This window comes from Mus caroli, unplaced genomic scaffold, assembly GCF_978045245.1.
Source record: "Mus caroli unplaced genomic scaffold, Mus_caroli_1 scaffold_8, whole genome shotgun sequence".
NCBI classification, from domain to species: domain Eukaryota; kingdom Metazoa; phylum Chordata; class Mammalia; order Rodentia; family Muridae; genus Mus; species Mus caroli.
In genome coordinates this window covers 13,980,280-14,004,099 of record NW_028227263.1, presented here as the reverse complement: position 1 = coordinate 14,004,099, position 23,820 = coordinate 13,980,280, and the positions used below count along the sequence as shown (strand labels likewise).

The window sequence follows — 23,820 nt, the reverse complement described above, 5'->3', positions numbered from 1 at the left end:
TCAAATGTCCCTGTTGTTGATAGCTGCTGTCAGAGTTCATGATGGCATTTGTACTGAAAACTCCTAATTTGATATTTCTCCAGCGAATTTAACGAGGACGAAAAAAGTGTCATTTAGTGCCAGTTTTCTCTTTGTGCTTTGAAAAATGGAAGGTACATAGTTATCTGTAAACGAGATAATTACCTCGAGACTTTGCTAAAGGCGAGTACCAGTGAGATTTTTTTTTAAAGCTTGTTTCACTTAATGAAAGCTTTATAGAATGGGGAGGCCAGAGCTCTTAATAGACTTGTCGTAATAATCTCTGAGAAAGGGAAATAAAACCAGTTGCTGCAAAAACAGGCAGAGAAATAGCCCGGTGAAGTGGCTGGCAGCTCCAGCAGACGTTTCTATCTTGGTTGCACCGAGAGCAAATGTAATAATAGCTGCAACTAATATTTTTAATATTACTGATCTTTCAACAATAATTACCTAGAACTTTTAATGTGTGCAATTAGAGCACTAGCAATTCAATGGCCCAGCCCAGTGGTGAATTGCATGAAATTGGATACTTGGTGTAATTGGTAATTAATCACTTGTCATTACCAGGACGGGATGTTGTCGTTATTCTGAATAGATACATCACGCTAATTGCAGGCAAACAGAAACGTACACATTTGAATTTAAGGCTTTTAGGAAAATAAGCAAGCCCTGCCAATATTCTATGGCAGAGAGGGGATTAGCCCACACAATTAAATGATGAAGAAGAGGCCATGTATATTTTGACAAGAACACATCAGGGCAAGAGTTTTCTTTACCTAAGGGACTCCATCATATTTCCATTCACGTCTGCGAGTAATTTAAATTCTCGTCCTTTATACACATTCAAAATTGGTTCCAAATAAATATTTGCATGTGTGTACATCTCCCTTGGTAAGTGCCGGTGATCTCAGGGAGCCATCAGCTGCTTCTGGGTGGGTAATTGGCATAGCCACCTCTTCTGACAGGACTTAGCTCACTGGCCCAGGTTGCTCCTGGGAAATCTTCTGGCCTTGCCTTCCACTCCTCCATAAATGGACCACATGACCTCAGCTTTGTCACCCCTGCCATCATCGTCCCTCTGATCTGCCCACTACCTTGCCCAACACATGTTTTGTTGTCATCCAGCCCTGTCACTTTCCCATCCCTGGCTGAGGATTGGCGGTCGCCTCTCCCTCTTGCTGCTTGGTACTCAGATCCAGGGTTCCAGGAGTTGCACCCCACAGAAAATGCAGCTTATTGAGGATGGGCTTATCTGGGAAAAGGACGGCCACATAATCACTGTGGAAGCTCTCAATCCATGCTGAGACATGGTCTCTCCTGTCTGTGTGTGTCATACAGAAACAAAGAAGAAAGGTTCCCGGGCTGGCTATGAGCATGCTTTCCCCACTAAAGATCTATTACTGTCTGTCCTCGAGGGTGCATGCCAGGTAGGGGCGAGACTGTCCCCGGCTACCTAGTCCTTTATATGTGCATCTAGAAGCTCAGGTGCACAGGGAAGCCAAGGAGGATCTTGCTGAGGGCATTGGAGCTCTATTCATATGTTCTCCTTTAGACAGCAGGAGAAGGAGGTGCTTAGAACTTCTGTGACTATCAGCACCCCCATTTAACTACTCGCTCCTGGTTCTACCAATAATGCTATTTTGGAATTGGGTCATGGTATAGACTTGTTCTCACATAATTGAGCCACCTGCAGGAGGTATGGTGATGAGACTCTACAATACCTGTCAGCTTTTCAGCTCTCACGAGGACCTTGGGAGCTTCTTTCTGACCTGCTCTTTTATCCAGCATGGGGCTTGCCAAGGACCTTTGAACTCCAGACACATTCTAGCTCTTCACTCCCACACATCTGGCCTGGAGGGGCTGGCTGTGGCTTTAAATCAAAGATTAGCTTTCTTGCATCTTGTATCACAGCAGTAGCCATGATATTGCTCATGGGGCTAGATAGGGCGAGTGCATGCCTGATCAGAGTTGAAGGCAGTGGGTCATCCTGCTCTTTGGATGTCTTCCCGTTTCTGCTGATTTTTTGAGGACAGGCTGATCAAGGGCACAGGACAACCAAATACGCAGATAGAATTTAAGGAACTAAATGTGGCACACAAAGCCAATCTGTGACTCCTGGTTTCATTCCCTCCCCACCATGACTCATCCATCACCTTGGCTTCTTTAGCCAAATTTCATCTTGTTCCCTGTCCTGCCGTTACCAGGGACTGTGAATTGGTTCCTTGTCTGAGAGTGCCATTTGAGCAGAGGTCTCTTTCCTCCCTTTGTGTCAGTGCTGAGTAATGATGGGACAACATGTGATCGGGCGATTGATGTCAAATGTTAGCAGCAACATTCATTTTCCCCTGAAATGGACAGAGAAGAGGATGAGTCACTTAGAAACCCTGGCTAGCAGCTTTGCCTCACGACTGATATTCCCAAATTGAATTGGTCTGAAATTTAAAGTGATGCTTCTCCCCCCCCACCCCCCGCCTCCTTTTTCTTTTAAAGTTCTTCTCTTCTGATTGTTCCTTGGGTCAGGCAAAGCTGCAAAAGGCCAAGAGAGTAAGTTAGTGATGGGTGCTGTCACTGTCATTTGTCAGCTACCTGGTTCCCCTGCAGAATCCATTGCTCTGGTGATGAGAGGTCCGTGAGACCTCATCTCACAGAGAAAGATGCAGGGACTTTGGAGCAGCATAGCCTGGGCTATGTCACTTGCTCCATGAGCTTTAAGGGCGAGACAGTGCCAACAATGCACAAGCCATAGGCAGCCTCGCTCACAGAGCGCTGGCCTAGAGCTTGACTCCAGAGTATGCTTGTTGCCTGTGTGTTTTTCTTTTAATTAATTAATTTAGTGTGTGTGCATCAGTCTGTGCATTTGTGTGGAGTTGAGAGGTCAATGATAGGTGTCCTCCATTGCTTCCCATCTTTGTTTTTTGAGACAGGATCTCTCACCACACTGGAAGCTCACCGACTGGGCAAGCCTGGCTGGCTAGGGAGCTCCAGGGGATCCTCTTGTTTGCACCTTCCTGACACTGGGGTCACAGATGTACACTCTTCCATTCGGCTCTATTCTCCGGGTGCTGGTGATGGAACTCAAGTCCCCATGCTTGTGTTGCAAGCCTTTTACTGACAGAACTCTCTCCTCAGGCATCCTTTCAGTATAACCTCCTAATGATGATCTTATCAAATCCAAGGATGTCTGAGTGAGGGTCATCTTTGGGAAGGCAGAGGTTCAGAGAGGCAAATAAAGAGCTGGCGTTACACGCTGTGGTGCTTTGAATGAGAATGGCTTCTATAGGCGCAGTTATGTGAATGTTTGGCCCTCAGTTGGTGGAACTGTTTTGGAAGGATGAGGAGGTGTGGTCTTGTTTGAGTCACTGGATATGAACTTTGAGGTTTCAAAAGCCCTTCTCTCCCGGTCGCTTGCTCTTGCTCTCTCTGACTACTGTTTGTAATTCAATGTAAGCTCTCAGCTACTGCTCCACAGCCATGTCTACCTGCCTGCTGATACTTCCCATACCATGATTGTTATGGACTCAGCCTCTAAAATTTTAAGCAAGCCCTCAATTAAGTGTATTTTTTTCCCCTATACATTGTCTTGGTCATGGTGTCTTGTCACAGCAATAGAACAGTTACTTTCCTAGTTACTATGATAAAAGGTTATTTGGGCTTTTACTTGGTACATTAGGAATGCAAACTCATTTGCAAATGAATGTTAATAAAGAGGCTAGGCTGGAATCAGTGGTGTGATTGATTCTTCTTCAGTTAAGGAACAGAATTTGTTCCATTTGTTTTATGGTGGGGAAGGCATGGTCAAGTTCATGGTGGTCGGAGTGTGCAGCTAGGATGTCTCATACATCCTTGGACCAGGGAGCAGAAAGCTCTGGTCTACACAGGGCATCCTTGTCAAAGCCTACCCCAGTGATCTGCACTGACAGCTAAGTCTGACTTCCTGATGTTTCTACAGTCTTCACAACCAACCAGGGAGCAAGTGTTTAAACACAGAATCGATGGAACATTTTGCATTCTGATCTAGACTTCAACGATGGGGAATTTTAAGCTCTCATTATCTGGGGCCAGTTTGGCTTCTGTTGGGGCGCTTTATGGACAACTTGAGGATGTCCTGTGTCTGACTCCAAATCCTCCAGACATATGTAAGCTGGTCATGTCTAAGGCAGCCATGAAAGGAGCTCCGTGGGAACATTGGTTACCTAGATCTGTGACATGAAAACCCCAGTGACCTTGTGGGAGACACTGAAGAACTGGCCCAGGCCTCCCTGGTTTGAAGCAAAAGCTGAGAGGAATGAAGAACTCGAGGTATGCGTCCTCCCAACCCTCTACTCACTCCGTTACAAGCTCCCCTGAGAGTTCAGAAGTTACTGATGTCATCGTTAGAAATGGTTTCCACCTACAGCTCTGATTCATGGTCTGGCTTTGATTGTGATTCATGGCCTGGGAGGTTGTGTTAATGTTTCCTCAAAGCACACTGCCCCACAGGTTCTCAGAGAGAGCGCCTAGGAACAGGGCCCAGGGATGGGTTGCAGTTAGATATGCTAATGAGATCAATACAGTGGTACATTAGAAATGCAAACTCATTTGCAAATGAATGTTAATAAAGAGGAAGCTCAGCAGAGGCTGGGCCAGAATCCGTGGCGTGACTGGTTCTTCCTCAGTTAAGTAACGTAATTTGTTCAATTTGTTTTATGTCAGCAAGTGAGGAACCTTTTACTCACAGTGATTCATGGAAGGAGGTTAGAAAATGGTACAGTAGAAAGGAAATTAACATTTAACCTGCCTGCCTGGATTTCCTAACGGATGTCTCAATATGACTGGGGCCATGTGCGTAAATTCTCCTGATAAACCGGAATGAAACAGCGCTATTTAAATCCCAGGGAGACGCTGGATGGCAGATATGCTCCAAAGCCAGGCCGGTGAACGCTGAGCCAGAACTCAGAAGGTGAAAACCCCAGACTTCCCTGCAGCTTGCCACAGAAGCTCCTGCCTCAGTTCTTGGACCTGGAAAGGGATTTTTAGAGATTATAATAAACCACAGTGTGTCAACCGTTAACAATCAGACTGACACCCCATACTGTTCACTCGGCCAATTAATTGACCCAGCAATGGTTTTTGGAGCATACACTAATGCTGGGCACTGTGCTGTTGCTGGAAAGCAGAGGTGGATGGAATTGCCAGTGATGACCTAAGAGAAATAAAGTCATGACACATCTTTAAATAACTTTTTTATTATGAAAAGTTTGAAAGTTTCAGAATGAACAGAATATCACAATGCACTCTCATATGCCTGCCTGTCACTCAGATTTAAGCAGCTAAGATATGTCACATTTGCCTGGTCTGTCTCCTGGGCCATTCTTAACTTACTGTAAAGAAAAATCACCAATGTTGTGCCTACCCAGCACAACTAATTGCCATGATTGAGGTATGTGAGCAGGTCACATTTGTTATGTCACAGGGTTCACAGTGCAGGAGCATGGCTGTGACTTAACTGGATGCTCTGTGAAGGGCCACAAAGATGCTATCAAGGTGTCGGCTAAGCAAGGCTGTCACTGCTCTGACTGTTCTGAGTTCATGAGTTGTTACCAGGATGTGGTCCCAGGGACACTGAGGGGCTGAAACCATAGCGTCTATGGCTACCCCTCTGAGTAGGCAGTCTTCACACCATGGCTGTTTGCTTGTCCTCAGAGGTCTACAGCAGAGCCTCTGGCCTTTCACCTTCTTCTAGCATTCACCTGATTAGGTGAGGCGCATTTAGGATACTGTCTTTCGATTGACTTATAGTTATTGATAAGTGACTGCTGTTTCATTTCCGTGGCTGTGATAGACTCTCCTGCAACTTAGGGAAGAAGAGGCTTTGTTGCAGCCTCCACTTCCTAGACATAGTTTATTGTGGAGAAGCTAAAGCAGGATCATGACAAAGCTGGTCACATCACATCCACTGTCAAGAGCAGAGAGCAATGAACACATGTGTGCTTGCTTACGTGCCTTCTTGTGTTCAGCTTGGTTTATCTACTATTACATGGTTTAGGTCTCTCTGCCAAGGGAATGGCTGTTGCCTGTGTTGGACTGGATCTTCTCATATCCATTGAGACAACCCTCCATTGACAAACCCACAGGCCAACCCAATGTAGACAGTCCCTCACTGAGATTCCCTTCTCAGGTGACTCCAGTTTGTGTCAAAGTGACAAAGCTAACCATCACATCTATCATGGAGTCACTAGGTCATCCAATTCTTGGGTCTTGCCTCTATTCAAGGACAGATGATTATAAAGGGTATCCATCAGTGATGGGAATCTTGGGGCCAGTTTGAAAATTTGTTTATCATAGACATTTCACCTCTATAGTCTTAGATATGAACTTCTACAGATTCTGGTTCTTTTCACTGTAGCTTCCAGTTTTGATAATAACTAGTCAGCTTGAGCTGCACTGTGTTGTCATCAGAGACCACCCCAGCTCTCAGTGGTTTCCAAGCAGCAGGCTTTTCCCCACTAGCTCACACTCCAGAGCCATTAGGAACTGGCTTCAGTTGTGGGGATCAAGAAGGGAAAAACAGTTCACTCTGGGACAAGGGATGGAGCTTCAGCTTCAAGCTGCAGCGGGGAAGTGACCACGCCTGTTCTTCTTGGCTCTCATTTACTCATCTTGTGCCCAGTGGGCTCGCAAGTGCTGTCCTCCAATAGGAAGAGGTCTCTTAAGAGATTGGTCACAGTGGACAGGAACTTGGATATCGTCTTAGTTAGGGTTTTACTGCTGTGAACAGACACCATGACCAAGACAAATCTTATAAAAACAACATTTAATTGGGGCTGGCTTACAGGTTTAGAGGTTCAGTCCATTATCATCAAGGTGGGAGCATGGCAGTATCCAGGCAGGCATGGCATATATATGTGTGTGTGTGTGTATGTGTGTGTGTGTGTATGTGTGTGTGTATGTATGTGTGTTATAATGTGTTTATATGTGTATATGTATGCTATATGCCTGTGTGTGGATGTGCAGAGGCCAGAGGTCAATGTCAGACATTTTTCAATCACTCTCTACTCAATTTTTCAAACAGGGTCTCTCATTGAACCTGGAGCTCACCAATTAAAAAACCTGGCTTTTTAAATATGTGTAGTAGGAATCCCAACTCACTCCACATGCTTGCACATTGGTACTTTACTGCCTGAGCCATCTCCCCAGCCCCTAGATGCTTTTTTAAATGATTCTGTAAATATTTTCTTTTTCATTTATACTTCTCTTAAAATAGGAAAGGAAAAGTCAATCTAAGAACCATATATGTATAATATAGAATATCACCAGAATTATAATCCTCTTTAGATACTGTAGTGGCTAGACTGAGCTAATCTCTCTAGCCCTTGAATTGATATTAATTTTTAAAGATTTATTTATTTTAGTTTATATGTATGAGTGTTTTGTCTGCATGTGTATATGTATACCACATGTACGCCTGGTATATGCAGAGGTTAGGAGGGTGTGGACCCCCTGGAATTGGAGTTACAGATGTTTGTGAGCAGCCATGTTGGGCGCTGGGAGCTAGGAACTGAAACTGGGTCCACTGTGCAAGCAAGTACTCTATATTGTGAAGCCTTCCATTTTTCCAGGCCCTAGCTAGGAATCGTTAAAGCCAATAATACAGTTACTCATGATTCTTCATTAAATATTTTTCCCTGTGGAAGAGTCTCCCATAGATTTTTGTTCTCCCATATTGCTCTGACTTAGAGAAGTGGAGCAGCTGCCCGGTAGGAAGGGGCTGCACTTTAAGTCTCCAGTCTGCTTCCCTTGCTCCCTCACATCTTTTGTGCCTTTAGGACATGTGTTTCCTATTAGCTAGGATTAATGCTACTAAACTTATTTGGGGCAACAATACTTCATAGTCATCTTTAGTATTTCCTGTTTCCTCACATTTAAAAGAAACGTATGAAATATTCCAGGTTTAGAGAGACAACTATTATGTGTTCTCAATATCATGTTTTCTCACTCATTTATAGAAGCTAAAAAAAAATTCAGACACACAGAAGAGAGGAATTGGAGAGCTCAGATATTGGGTATGAGTTTGGTAGAGAAACATAAGTTCTAATTCGTTGTCGTACAGTATGGTCATTGTAGTCTAGAAAGATTTAGAATATATTTCAAAGTTAGTGGGAGACAGGAGTGCCAAGGCTGCCAACAGATTAAAGGGCACAGTGTTCACTTCTGTTATCCCAGAACTTGGAAGCCGAGGCAGGAGGGTAATGAGTTCAGGGCTAGTGTGAGCTACAAACTGAGACTATCTCAATAAAAAGCAGGACAGAATCGATAGATATTTGAGATGGAAATACTAATTACCTAAATTTTACCATGATATATTTATCCATGAACCAAATAATAAAATTGAAATCCTTAAGTATGTATCGATCAACATGATATGTTAACTGAATTTTTAAACGATGTTTGGTGAGTTAATTCTAATTTTTTTCTTTAGAAGTTCTTATTTTTTCAAGTTCTTGCATTCACTAAATGTCCACGAGGCGTTTATAGATCAGGTAACTAGACCGAGGAGATGCTCCTTGTACCCAGGGTTCAGTCAGGGGTGGAGTGGGGACACACTTTAAGTTAATGTAGTGAGAACAATTAGGTAAGAAAGAGAGGCAAAAAGGACCCAAATTCCAAAGGAGCAGGAGAGTCTATTTGTAGAAACCCCAGTCTTGTATGGAGAAAGTTAGGGTCTCCACCCCTCAGCCCTGGAGCTAACAATGATGAGTGAAAGCTTCAGAGTTTGAGAGCAATGTATGAATCACACAGAGCTGTGGGACAAAAATGATCTCGCTCACAATGGTCTTAAAGAGGGGTATGGCATTCATGTTGGGGTCTAGCTTGGTTCCAACTTCTCTGTTTGCTCCCTCTCAGGGTGTTCAGACACTGCACACACTGGGTTGGAAGGATGAAGTGGAGTCTGGAAAGGAGTGGGTGTGCAGAGGGGAGAAGCCCTTCTGAGGATCTTAGTGTTATCTCTCTTTTAGAGGAAGGCCTTCTCCAATGATCTTCACTGAAAAAGCTCCCTGACAATCTTAGCTTGTGCACATTCCTTTCTTCAGGTTGAGCTTCTATGCATACACCTTATTTGGGGTGGGAAAGGGCTGTATATGAGCTTTGGAGAGTGGGAAAGGACTGTGAATGAAATCCTTGGCTAGAATTTAAAATACTGTGAACGCCTCGTTTGTATGGAGAGGCATTCCAGAACCCCGACTATTTGCTGAGTGAATTCTTATGGGAAAGAGAAAGTTGACCTTGTAGGTCTGTCAAGGACTACTGGACCTTCCCCAGGTAGAAGGTGTGTGTGTGTGTGTGTGTGTGTGTGTGTGTGTGTGTGTGTGTGTGTGTGTGTGTTGTCAGACAAGGTCAGAGAAGGTGAGACCCTGCTGGTAAAGGAAGTCCCCCATTTTACTTCATTCTCAGAAGAGCTATCTGGTCATGGTAGACTTAATTAGCAAGGTTTCCTTACGTAGGGGAGCTATTTAAGGAGAAAATTTAACAAAAGAATTGTAAGACTACTACACTGAAAACTAGAAAATATTGAAAATATTGAGCAGAAATAGAAAAGGATCTAAAAGCAAGCAAGCAAGCAAACAAACAAAACAACAACAACAACAATAACAAAACAACCAGAAGCCACCCGGTGTTTAGGGGTTAGAAGATTTGGTACTGGTAAGGTTACAATCAACTTCAAGTTCATCTCTGAAGCCACAACAATTGTCATCAGAAATCCAAAGTCACAACAATTGTCATCAGAAATCCAAAGTCATATCAATTGTCATCAGAAATCCAGCTGGTGATTTTTCAAGAGAGCCACAACAACTTTGTAAAATGATATCAAAGTTGGAGGACTCACATCTCCTAACTTCAAAACATGCTACCCCGTGGCAGTCAGGCTGCTGCGTGTTAATGCAGGTCAGAGACAGACTTACAGAATAGACTTGGAAGTGCAGATAGCTTTTCTTGCAAATGTCCATGGCAATGAGTCATTGGTCTGGTTTGACATGGTCAGAAGTGGCTTACTTTGTGACACACCACAGCTTCCACACTGAGAGGATTTTTGATTTAGTTTGTTTTGTTATTTTTAAAATTAATTAAAAAATAGAGTTATTTTTGTTTTCTCTTGAAGGGGAGTTTGCAAGGGCAGAGGGAGGGTGTGAACGCACGAGGAGATGAGTAGGGTTGGGTGCATGATGTGAGATTCACAAAGAGTCAATACAAAGTAAAAAAAATTAGAAATACAGAAGTAGGACTCATGTGTTTGTGGTCAAATGACTTTTGACAACAACTCCCCAGCTCTCCAGCTGAGATGTGGCCAATCTTTTCAACAAATGCTGCTGGGAAAACTGGTTATTTAACCAGAGAGCAAAGGTGCTCCTTCCTTACACCATAGACAGAATTAACCTAAAAAGGATCTAACTCAAAGGGCAGGGACTATACAGCTCTTGGGAGAAAATTGTAAATTCTTGTGAACATGGATTAAACAATGATGCATTAGGTGAAAAACTGAAACTAACAACCAAAAACAAACTAGCCCAGACTCCATCTGGATTACAACCCCTTTGTGATATTCCTAAAAAGAGGAAATGCTGGAAGCTGGAGATGCACAAAGCCCAGGGTTTCATCCCCAGCTCTGTACAAACTCAGGTCAGGGTGCTGGCCGTGCACACCTGTAATCCCAGCACTTGGGAGGCAGAGGCAAAAAAGAACAGAAGTTTAAATGCATTCTTGCCTGCATAGAAGTTAGAGGGAGCCTGAGCTACAGGAGTCCCTGTCTCAGGAGCCACACACAAACAAAACACTCAACCCGCAGAATGGGAGGAGGAACTATTTGCACGTTTGATAAAGATTTGGAACCCAGAATAAAGGAAGAACTTCTATACCTCAGGCACTCCCCAGCCCATCCACTTGACGACTACAAACTTGGGTTTGCACATAGATTGCTAAGCATTCAGACACAGTACTCAGTCTTGCTGTCATGGTTTGTATATGCTTGGCCCAGGGAGTGGCACTATTTGGAGGTGTGGCCCTGTTGGAGTAGGTGTGTCACTGTGAGCGTGGGCTTTAAGACCCTATTCCTAGCTGCCTGGAAGCCAATCTTCCACCAGCAGCCTCCAGATGAAGATGTAGAACGCTCAGCTCTGCCTGCACCATGCGTGCTTGGATGCTGCCATGCTCCCACCTTGATGATTATGGACTGAACCTCTAAACTTGTAAACGCCAGCCCCAATTAAATATTGTCCTTATAAGAGTAGCCTTGTTCATGGTGTCTGTTCACACCAATAAAACCCTAGGACACTTGTTGAGTTTAGTAGCTCAGCTCTCTTGGCTGTGCTAAATACAGTCAAATCTCCTCTGTAGCCCACTTCCATTGTTCCAGTCTGCAAATATGCCGGCTGTGAATGCTGTCCCTCAACCTTCAGTAATGCACATAGAACCGTGAGGCAAGACACCGTTGTAGCCAACACAGTGAATCAGCTCTGGCTTCTGTAAGTTAGGAATCACGAGTCTTAATCACATCCTTGGTCTTTTGGCTTAAAATTTGGGGTTTGGGGCTGGATTTCCTTCATGCTTGCCACCAAAGAGGAGTCAGTGGAGCACGGAGATCTGCCTGGTGCTCTGGCCACTCCTCCATGGCCATCCTTCTTAGTATACATGAGATGCTCAAATGATGATGTTTAATTCTAATGACAAAGAATATAACAAGGACAGGAAATGGCCTGGCATTAATCTCCACTCCATCTTGTGGCGGTGACGGCGATGAAAATGAGAAATAGTTTAAGCTTAACCCACTCTCATTACGATCATAATTACATTTTGTGGTCATTCTTAGTTTCAGCAGAACCCAACTGCTCACCATGTCAATTTGAAAGATACAGAGAGCCTTTAATTTTTTTTTCTAGCATTCATTTGCCCAGCCATCTGCTGAGGACTGATTCTTAGGAAGCTGAAAATTAGATGTAAAGAACTTATCTGGTTTGTGTTTAAATGGTTTGGCATGAACCTGCTAAACATCTGGATAAATATAATTTATGTCCATGTGCAGCAAAACTCATTGAATTGCCCAGCTGATTAATTTTTCTAATACATTTAATAGAAGGCTCAAAATCAGGTCCCGATGACATGACTAAGAAGCACTGGCATAGTGAGGGGGATTAATCAGGAGGCCAAACCTAGCGAAGGGTGGCTCCCCCAACACATCAGCCCTTATAGGATCACCAAGAGGCTGTTCACTGTGCAGATGGGACCTTTTAGAACTACTGTACAATGTGTGTTTCTGCAGAATCATGGGGTTCTTTTATGGCTGTTACATTTACCAATAATTACGTCTACTGATTATTTATTTATTCTTTTTGCATCTATTAACTGAGCACCTCTGATTGGCTGGCTGTTGTCTAGGAGCTGGGAATGCAAAGACAAGGGAAGGGAAGCCCTTGCTTTGAGAGGCTCCCCTTTGGAAAGTCAACCAGAGTATAACACATTGCACAAGGCTAAATGAGAGTTTGGAGAAGATGTCTTCCCCATCTCAGGAGAGTTGCAGGGCTCACTTTGTGCCATGCTGGCATTCTAGTATCCAGATATACTGGCTTGGTCTTGGGTTATGGGTAGTGAATAGGTCACCTAGTTTCTGTTGACCTTGACTTTCCATCTGTAATTACACTTTTTTTTGGCTGTTGAAATGGAAGTAGACAGTATGTAGTAGAGATACTGGTGTTATCTAGTATCAACTGGGTAGACTGGTAGGGCACTTAATGCTTTCCTGGGTGTATATTCCAAGATGAGATCTGGGGCATCAAGGGGAGGGATGGCTAGGCATGGAAGGAGAGACCCTGGAGTGTGCATGGTACTTGAGTGCCTAAGTGAGGATATTGGACTTGACTCCAATGCTATGAGGGTCTATTGGCAGCAGAAAGGAGATGAGCATATTTTTATTTTAGAAATATCACAGTGTCTCTAAAGGGGAAACCAAGCCCCTGCAAATGCCATGACCATAGTGGATTAAACCTTTAAAACCATAAGCCAGCACTAATTAAATATTGTATTTTTAAGAGTTGCCATGGTATGGTGTCTCTTTACAGCAATAAACCCCTAACTAAGACAAATGGGAAGATTCACCTTTAATCTGTGCCATACCTACTGGTGGCAGCCTATATAAAGGACGCAGAAGGAGGAAGCTTTCTCGTTTGCCTGTTGGTCCTCACTCTCATTGACAAGTCTGTTCCTTCACTGTCATTAGAGCCTACTTCTTCAGAATTCTGACATATATTGAAGATCAGCTGAGACATCCAGTCTTGTGGACTGAACACCTACTGGATTCTTGGATATTCTGTTAGTAGAGAGTCATTGTTGGACTAGCTGGACCACAGCCTGTAAACCACTCTAATAAAACTCTGATAGATTCATTCTTTCAGTTCTGTTCCTGTAGAGGACCCACCCTGAATAATAAATTTTTAAAAAGAAAGGTTCAAGTACCTTGTCTGGACACTTTAGATGGGCTTTTCTGTCAACTGGTGTTTTAATATGTAATAATGAGTCTTATGACATCGTTAAGAATAAAGTCACAGATACTGTGGGAAGCTGGCATAGGAAACAGGGATGTAGGTGCCTACTAAACAGGAAACCATTCTGATGTACTTGGAAGTGCAAGTTCACATCTGCCTCTAAAGCTGGCCAGGAAATGAGACCAGTACTAACCAGGGATCATGGGTCCTTGAAAGATTCATGGTCAGCTACAGTAGGATCCTGGAGCTTTTCTTACCCAGCTGTTAGCCTCATCCCTGTGCATCCTCCGGCCCACTCCCCAGCTCCAAGCTGCAGCCTTGGATTTGGCAGCTCTTAATAGGTTGTGGAATTAGAGCTGACCTTTGCAATTGTGGCTGTAAAAAAAGTTATTAAATTTAAAAATTGTTAGATCTCAAATGAGCTGAAATCTTTTGTATGAAAACTCCACCTATCTCGCTTTTGTCCATAAAATATATTTGACCTCAACCATATAATTAAAGCCAGCGAATTCACCAGCCCTGTGAGGTTTATTATGTGCAAGGCCTTACGGTTATTCTCATTTGAAAGGGACAACTCCATTGCAGGCATTTTCTTGAGTTGCTGGGCAAAAACTGTAGACAGGATGTCGAGTCTTGTCTGGAATGCTTCCACTTTACCCCAACACCCCTCCCCTACCACAATCCAGGTTGAACAGAAAATGCTTCACAATTAGAGAAAAATGTCCAACAAAGGCTTGTCAGGCTGACCATACATTCTGGGGGGACAGATGGTGTAACTAGGAGGGATTTACATGGCAGATCAGCATCAAACTCTCGAGCCGAAGACCTAGCCTTAGGTAATCAGATGCATTTTCCAAGCTAAGGGGGCTAAGCAAGTTCAGTGGCACAGAAAGGGAAGGCTTTGACACAATGAGTGAAAGTGGAAGAGGATGGGCGTGGGAGTCTGTTACTGAGATAGGGTTTTAATCTCTACTTATTTGATGTGTGAATCAGTCAAATCATTAAACCACCCATAGCTCCAGTTTTTTTTCTTTCTTTCTTTCTTTCTTTCTTTCTTTCTTTCTTTCTTTCTTTCTTTCTTTCTTTCTTTCTTTCTCTCTCTCTCTCTCTCTTTCTTTTTTTCTTTCTCTCTCTCTCTCTCTCTCCTCTCTCCCTCTCTCTCTCTCTCTCTCTCTCTCTCTCTCTCTCTCTCTCTCTCTCTCTCTCTCTCTCTCTCTCTCTCTCTCTCTCTCTCTCTCCTTCTTTCCTTCTTTCTTTCCCTAAACAGAGTTTCTCTATGTAGCCCTGGCTGTCCTGGAACTCTGTAGACCAGGCTTGTTTCACACTCCGAGATTTGCCTGCCTTTGCCTCCCAAGTGCTGGGATTAAAGGTATGCACCATCACTGCCTGGATTCCAGTTTTCTTATTTATAAAAAACAGAACAAAAGAAAAAAGACAGAACTCTTCAGAGCAGCAGTAGTTTAGATGAGATGCTAATGCCTTAGACACTGAGCACAGGGCCTGGTGCATAGAAGTCGCCTGTGTGATGGTTAATCTAGATGTCATTTTTCTTTTTTTAAAGTTTTTTGAGACAGGGTTTCTCTTTGTAGCCTTGGCTGTCTTGGGACTCTGTAGACCAGGCTGGCTTCGAACTCAGAAATCCACCTGCCTCTGTCTCCCAAGTGCTGGGATTAAAGGCATGCACCACCACCACCCGGCTTAGATGTCATCTTGATGAGATTTAGAATCTTTTGGATGATGGGCCATAGGCCCATGCCTGGGGTGGATTATCTTGATGAACTTAACTGAGGTGGAAGAGCTCTCTTCCCATTATGGGTGGCACCATTCCCTGGGCTGGGATTTTGAGCGGTATACATAGAAAAGAGCGAACACTCTACACTAAAGTGTAGCTCTCTGCACTTCTTGACTGTGAAGGCAATGTGACCAGCTGCCTGGAGCGCCTGCTGTCACTATGACTTCCAGTCATGATGACTATGTATCCTTGAACTCTGAGCCTGAGTAAACTCTTTCTTTCTGAAGTTGCTTTTGTTAGAGTGTTTTATCACAGCAACAGGGAAAGTATCCAAGACAAACTATCACACCCTCTTTCATGTTCTTCTTCCTCTTGCTTTGTCCTCCTGAACAACAAACTGTGGACATAGCCAAAGAAGCTATATGTGGCTGGAGGGGGGTGGCATGCTTGAAGAAATGTGAGGTCAGGTTATAAAGCTGCATATAAATCATGGAGATAGTGTAGTACTGGCCATGTAACAAAAACAAATGACACCACAAAAGGAGCCCAGGAGTGGACCCAGCTACCAATTGCACTGGAATGGAATGGCCAATAAAAACGTGCTGGAAATGTTGACTAACTGCATTAGGGAAATGAGATATGATCCCTACTGCAACACCATCTACAAAGTCACCCACACATGGATTCAATGTAAAAGCTAAAACTAACACTTTAAAGAAGAAAATGGACACTACCTTGTAATACCAGATGGTTTGAAGCAAAACATAAGTTGGCAAGTTGCAGGACACCAAGCCTCTTAGAACTTCTTAAAACAAACAAACAAACAAACAACAACAGAAGTTTATAACATACACAGCAAGTATTAGTATACAGAATCTAGACAAATGGGAGCAATCAATAGAAATGAAACAGTGGGTAATCAGTCAGGAGTCATGACTAGGCATGTTTTGGGAGAGTACGCTGGGATAGACAATTAGCATAGACAGTTGCTTGAACTCACCTCTAACCAGGGAATACCTTGCACAGGCAAGTATGTTAGGCAAGGTTTTCTCCAGAGCAGTGGTTCTCAACCTTCCTAAAGTTGCAGTCTTCTAATACAGTTCCTGATGTTGTGCTGACCCTCAACCATAAAATATATTGTTATTTTGTAACTGTAATTTTGCTAGCATTATGAATCATAATGTAAATATCCGATATGCAGGATATCTGATATGCATCTCCCAAAGGGATTGTGATCCACAGGTTGATAGCCATTGCTCTAGAGGAACACAACCAATAGAATAAATATATACTATAGAGGGAGATTTTTTTAGACTGGCTTACAGGACAGGTTGAAAAAATCCAACAATGGCCATCTACAAGCTGGAGAGGCTGAGAACCAGGTAGGAGCTCAGACTATGAAGCTGGAAGCCTTGATAGTTCTAGTCTATCACTGAAGGCCCAGAAGATCCTTAGAGAGATGCCTGCATGGAGTCCATGTTGGGAGGCTGAAGAAGCCGGGAGTCTGATGTTCGTGGAGGATGAGCCATAGATGACACTTGCTCAGGAAGAAGTAAAGGTGGGAGGCAACACGAAATCTCCTCAGGCCTCTTCATATCTGCACTGCCTGTTTCTCCCCCTGGGTTAATTCTCTCAAGAAATGCCCTCTCAGACATGCTACGGGGTGTCAGGTTGAGTCTACATCCCAGCCACTTGACTCTGAAGACCAACTGTCACAGTGAGATGGAGAGTCAAGCAAGTCTTATGTATGTTGGATGTGAGAAAGAACAACAGGAAAAGAATTAGCATTGTCTTGCAAAGCTACACACACAGAGCCAGTCTTTCTCTCTCTCTCTCTCTCTCTCTCTCTCTCTCTCTCTCTCTCTCTCTCTCTCTCTCTCTCTCTCTTTCTCTGTCAGCAACCCCATTATGAAATGTCTACCTTTGAGAAGCTCTTGCTTGCATGGGGTAGGATAATGAAGGAGGATGCTTACATCAGTTAAAACATTGGACCCACCTTAATGTCTACAGATAAGGGACTGGACAAATCCTAGATGGAATATTATACTCACAGGGAAAATAGTGGTCTATAGGCACCTAACAAACATCTGCATGGGTCTTTGAAACCCAATGCTGAGTGTAAAAATACTACACACAGGAGAGCATAGAGAACAAAGTGACGGTTCTGTAGAGCTCATGACACCGAACCATTGCTCACCAATACTGAAGGTTATTGAGAAGATGGACTGAGCACACAGTTGGGGTCAATCAGGCAGATGAGTTAGGGGTGAGCAGGTTGGTAATAGGTAGCCACATCAGTGCTGACATTACTCTGTTTCTTTCCATGAGAAATGGGGTCACCATGTGCTTCATCAAAAAAAAAAAAATAACAACAAAATGAGCTACTATGGCAGGGCTGGGCAAAGTCAGGTGGCAGCAAGAGTCTCTGGTTGTCTCTCAGAAGGTAGAGTTGTGGTAAGGAGAAGAGAGGACTACTGAATGATGCTACTGAAAAGCCAAGCTCATGTAGGTGAGGGAGAGAGAAGACCAAAAGATTCTAGGGGAGTGGGTGGAGCTTGTAAGATCCACACCATCAGTTGGGGATGAAAAGGGCCATGTGTAGGCGTAAAGCACAAGCTGCTCTGCTTGTGTGCACATGTGAATGATAGAGCCATGAATGTCTGTTTCAGGGATGCAGCTCTGCTAGTTGAGCTGTCTCTGGGCTCTTTTCAGCCCATGTAATGTGGGATGCTGGTGTCAGGTGGTGGATGCTGTTACTCAGTCATCGTCGTGAGAAGCAGATGCTGGGTAAGTGTGTGTCTGTGAGTTTCAGCCTCCAGGATTAGAGCCCTGTGGAGGGACTAATGTTTTGATTTCTAAGATTTGGTGGTTTGAAGCCCAGACGAAGATAATGCAAGTGGACTAGTGTTTGAAAATGTTCAGAAGGTTGGAAAGATAGCTCTGTTGTGCTCTAACTTCATCAGAGAATGCACATAGCCACTCTTCAAGCTGAACAGAAAGTCTATATTGCTGGCCAGCAGCTGCACAGGGAACTTGCTCAAATCATGCAACCTGAAGCCTTGCCATGGTTTTTCCTTTGGGCCCCAAACCACATCCTGGTTGGCACACTTCAGTTATCAAGAATGGAAAGAGGCGAACCTTCAAAAGCCAGAAGGCAAGGTTAGCATGCTTAGTGATGTTCCGAAATCCTGGAATTATAGATCAGGCCCTTAATGGATTAGATCTTTATGCCCATTTTGGCAGGTATGAGCTGGGTTCTAAGTCAGAATGGTGCCTCCAACATGGAGTTGGTTGTGCTAATGTATGGGAGCCTGTCACAGTCAGTTGGTAAAGTACTTGCATTTAAGCAGAGGAACCTGAGTTAAACACCTAAAGACATGTTGTTGTTGTTTTTGTTTTAAAGCTGGAAGTGGTAGCAGACCCTTGTGACCTCTGTACTGGGAAGCAGAGACAGGTGGACTCCTGGCACTTGCTGACCAGCTGGTCTAACCTAGCTTCAGGTCAGTGAAAGACTCTGTGTCAAAAACAAACAAGACACAAAGCAAGGTGGACAGTGTCTGAGAAACAACACCAGAGGTTGTTGACCTCTGGCCTTTCACATACATGAACATGTACCAACACACACACATACACACACACCTACCTACACACATCATGCATACATTGAAAAAGAAAATGTTCAGGGTTTAAGAGCTTTGTCAGTAAAACAACAACAACAACCACCACCACCACCATAATCTAAAGACTTCATATGTGAAACTTGTTTATCCTGTGACATTAGGGCCAAGTCCCAGTGGGGAAGTGTGGGTGACTTTGTCCTGTTCATAACCTGATAGCCTCTTTCCCTGTCCATGGTATCACAGCCTTTACAGAATGTGGACTGTCCACTGTTTAAGAGGAACAGAAAGTAACACCCTTGAAATATGCCCAACAGCTGCGAGTAGTGACCTTTATGGACTAAGCCTGGCATTGCAGTGACCTGGAAATAATGGGTCAGTGGGACCCTCTGGACTTCACTGGGCTGTTTTCCTGTTTGCTTTTCCAGAAAATCTTAGTTTGGACTCTATTCCCAGTCATTTAGCCAATTTTCCATTGTTAAGTCAGATAAAGGGCTCTTTCTGACTCGTGGAAATCCAAGGCCCCTTGCTTTTCTGCATTGGTGGCCTGTGGGAACTGCCTTAAAATGACACTATGGAGCGCAGCAAGAGGTGCTTATGGCCACAGGTCTTATTTTGATACAAATTAGGGACGACTGTTACAGTCCTGATTGTGTCTGATTTGTGTACACGTGAGTATCCACGGGTGTGCACATGTGTGCAGGTGTACTCGCACATGAGTGTGGAGTCCAGGAGTCAACAGAATGTCTTCTTCAGTCCCTGCCATCCTCCTGCTCCCACTCCCTGTGGTCAGGGTTATAGACAATCGCTCCTGTGCCTGGCTCTTCATGAGCATATTAAGGATCCAACCTCAGGTCCTCATGCCCGCACATGCAGCACTTTACTGGCCGAGCCACCTTCCCAGCACAGATAGTTTTCTCCCTTCTGTCATTTCCCAATCACTGTCCATATTTAAAATTGATTTAAAAGTCTCTGAACCGGTTGGTCTGAAAGGGGTTTGAGGAATGAAGCAGATCCCGGGTGAAGCTCAGGCGCGTCTGGACTGCAAAACCTAATTGGTGCATGAACGGTCCCCGAGTGCTCTGGGAAATGGTAATAGTTCAACACACACAGCATTAGGGTATGGAAAGCCTTACTCCTCCCCATGAAAACTTACCTCTCCCCAGTACCAGTAGCTGGTGGGCATGCTATGCTTTGAAGAGCAGTAAACTTGCATTTATTGTTACCATATTAAATAAAAGAGGGACCTTGGATCATTGAATTGACAGTTTTGGTTTTTTTTCTTTTCAAAGTGGCCTCAGGACCCCAGGAAACTGGCTGACTGTTCTTTCCTTTCACAGTCAGCTTGGGCAAAAGGAGAGAGAAGTCTAGTGGCTTCTAATTGTGTCTTTACAGCCAACTGGGCTACCACAATGATTGTCTTTTTCTCTCCGAGCCTTACTGACCTGTGGCTAATGAGATTTGTGCTTCGATTAGTTGTAGAACATAAATTAGCTAATCGATGGCAACGGATTCACATTATTTCTCAAACATGAGTTCCGCAGCAGTGATCTGTAGGTAATATTCAAATCAATTTCAAATATTCGGGATGCCTCTGTGGTGTGGTGTAGGCTTGGTGGCAGCCTCTTGGCATCCTCAGGCTGGGCCTAGAGGATACTCAGCTGCTGAGCCTTTGTTATGCAGGGTGAAAAAGGCCAGGAGGGCTCCTTAGAAGGCTGAAAGATGAATCTGGGAAAGTGCACACCTTGAGATAGCTTCCAGTCTGAATGAGAAACATGTGCATGTGTCGTCCTCACCCCAAACCCCACAAAAGCTACACAGCCAAAGCAAACCCCACAACAACAGCAACAGCAACAACAACCAGGGAATCTTAGTTTTAGGCTTTTTTGTTTTTAAGTTTTCTTTCTTGTATTTACATGTGTGTGTGTGTGTGTGTGTGTGTGTGTGTGTGTGTGTGTGTGTGAGAGAGAGAGAGAGAGAGAGAGAGAGAGAGAGAGAGAGAGCAAGAGCAAGAGAGCACTCTGTGTTGAAGTCACAGGACACCCTTTGAGAATTTGTTCTCTTTGGTATCAAACTCAAATCAGTAGGCGTGGCAGCAAGCACCTTTACCCCAGGAGCCCTCTCACTGACCTCTAATTTTAGGATTTTAATGTGGAAACTTTGCCTAGAGAAAGGTCCTCTGCTGGCGCGTTCGTTTTTAAGCACCGAGAAGCCATTCTTGAGGCTCTGCAGTAATTGTCTCATCTGCACAATTAACCAGCATCTTGGCATAAAATGTGTGGATTTGTAGAGTCTTCTAGGCATCTGTGGGCTTTCTGGTCCAAGTTCTGTTAGTACTGAAGCCACAGAAAATTAAATGTTCCCCAAAGAACTTCCAGATGTGCTGTATTCTAATAGGCTCATTACACAGCAAATTAAAAAGCAGAGTAAATGGAACTGTAAAATTTAAATTACTCTAAAACCACATCCCTTTGCTTTGAGCATTCATTTGTGGGGTTTGCATTTTGCAATAAATGTGAATTAGGCAGCTACAATAACTGTTAATCATATATTTATAAAATAGTAATGAGGAAATGAATAGTAGAGTAAGACAGCTGCACATTTCTCTAATAGTGTGTCAACTGTGAACATAATAAGATGTGGAACTTGTTTGGTACTGGGCCGATAATACAGCTGAATGTACGAGATCGCTTCAGCCTCTTAACTTTACATGAAATTATACATAAAATCCATAAAAGCCCATAATAATGCATTATGCCTCGGAATTGTATTCAATATTTTTCTTTGCTTTGATTTTCTGAAATGAGCTCTACTTTCATGGAAGTCATCTTCCAGGGGTCAGGAGGCTTTTGTTTCAGGCCTGCAAGCCTGCTAAGATTGCAATCGGATTTAAAGAAGCCGGTGCCTACTCGGGCAAGGAGTTAATGCTAGAGCTGCTCTCCATTTTCCCCGGAGCTGTTTTAAGGGGACGGAGGCCCTCTTTGTCCTGAGCTGAGGACATGGTGTGCATAGGCCTCCCTGACCACTCTCAGATGGGAGGATCATGGAGCAGGGCCATATGCTTTTCTGCAGACTCGGGAGCTGTGGGTGTGGCCAGCTGCAAACAGGCATCTTTAGCTGGAGGTGGAGGCCTGAGGTTGGGAAAGGTAAAGAACATCTCTAGGTCAGTGTTTGAAGAGGACACAGAATCTTTATGTGCCTCACCCACCTAACTGTAGACTTCCTTGAGGCTTAGCTATGGGAGCTGATCTGCTGGCACTTGAAAACGGGAGGAAGCCTGTGTGCTTAGCAAAGCAAGGGACAGGGACAGGGACAGGGACAGGGACAGTTCTCCTGTGGATGCTGGAGGACTAGTCTGCCCTGGTTTTCTCTTTCCTTCCTTCCTTCCTTCCTTCCTTCCTTCCTTCCTTCCTTCCTTCCTTCCTTCCTTCCTTCCTTCCTCCCTCTTTCCCTCCCCCACCTTTCTTTCTTTCTTTCTTTCTTTCTTTCTTTCTTTCTTTCTTTCTTTCTTTCTTTCTTTCTTTCTTTCTTTCTCTCTCCCTCTCTCTCTCCCTCTCTCTCTTTCTTTCTTTTAAACTAAAACAGCTTACAATTGTATTTTCACATTTCACAATATAAATGAAAACCTGACCTTTTTGTATCACTTCTCCCTCCAATAAGTATTCTCTCTGTTAGGAAGGGAAGTTCCTTGTCATGCATCTAGTAAGCACTCAGGCGCAGCACCAAGATCTCCTGGGGAAACAGAACAAGAAATACAAAATGATAAAGAGCGCTTCTGCTCTCATCTGTCTGGCGGGGTCGTGCCAGGCCACGTGGGCACCATCATAGGGTGGGTAGATCTCATCACTGGAGGCCCGAGCATCATGGGAATGTGGTCTCCCATGGACAGTCTCATCCCAGGAGCTGGTCCCACAGGCATCATCCCAGGAGGAGGGGACCCATCATGGGCATCGTGGGAGGGCTTCCCATGTGGGATGCAGGCATCATGCCAGGCCGAGGAGGACCTGGGAGACTTGGGGGAGGTGGGATCATTGCCCCTGCAGGTGGAGGAGCAGAGAAAGGAGCTGGAGGGATCTTTCCATGTTGAAATGCAGCTGTTGTTTTGTCATTCAGGCTCTGGGCCTGCTCTTCCATCCATTTCTGGTAATAGTCTTTTACATTCTCTTTGTGTTTCTGACCACTGCAGTGTGTCTTCCTCACAGATGGAGAATCGTGGGTAAGATTCGTATCATAGTAGTCACAATAAAACTTAGGCATGTTGCTCCACAGGCCGTTGGCTACCTGGGTCCCTGACCTGGTTTTCTAAAAAGGCTCTCTGAACTGAAATAGAGACTCTGGCTAGATTTCAACTTGTGTGCCAGTGGAGGCAGGGAAAGAAGTATTGAGACAGAGAATTCGTGTGGAGGGCTGATGCATCTAGCTTGCTGTGCTCTGCCCTCCACAGAATTGCAGGGAGAGCAGATGCTCTTCAGGGTAGCAGTCAGAGCTCAATCGGGGCTGGTCCCACCTTAATTACCTCCACCCTCCACATCAGACATCCCCAGAGTTCTGGCTGTGCCATGGTTTTGAATGTGATTATGGTGAGTATGTGGTTTTCTTGATCTGGCATGCTCTCTGCATGTAAGTCGAAGGATCCAGATAACCTTAGACTTATGCCTTCGGGAAGGTTTCAGAATGCCTGACATCTTTCCTGATTCCCCAACACCCACTGGACTGTGTGCATCTGAATTCCAATGATGGAGAGTCTCTTGGAGTTCTGTACACTGCTGCCAGGCACCTCTCAGATGGAGGGCCCCAGGTACATGACTGAATTTTGGAACTTGCTTTTTTTGTTTTTAATTAGGTATTTTCTTCATTACATTTCAAGTGCTATCCTGAAAGTCCCTTATACCCTCCCCTTGCCCTGCTCCCCAACCCACCCACTCCAGCTTCCTGGCCCTGG

The 23,820-nt window shown here is 44.3% G+C and overlaps 1 pseudogene; it reads right to left on the bottom strand.

Annotated features, from left to right (window-relative positions):
• Positions 1-22,659: 22,659 nt before the first annotated feature.
• Positions 22,660-23,135, bottom strand: LOC110299522 (U1 small nuclear ribonucleoprotein C pseudogene; annotated as a pseudogene).
• Positions 23,136-23,820: the final 685 nt, after the last annotated feature.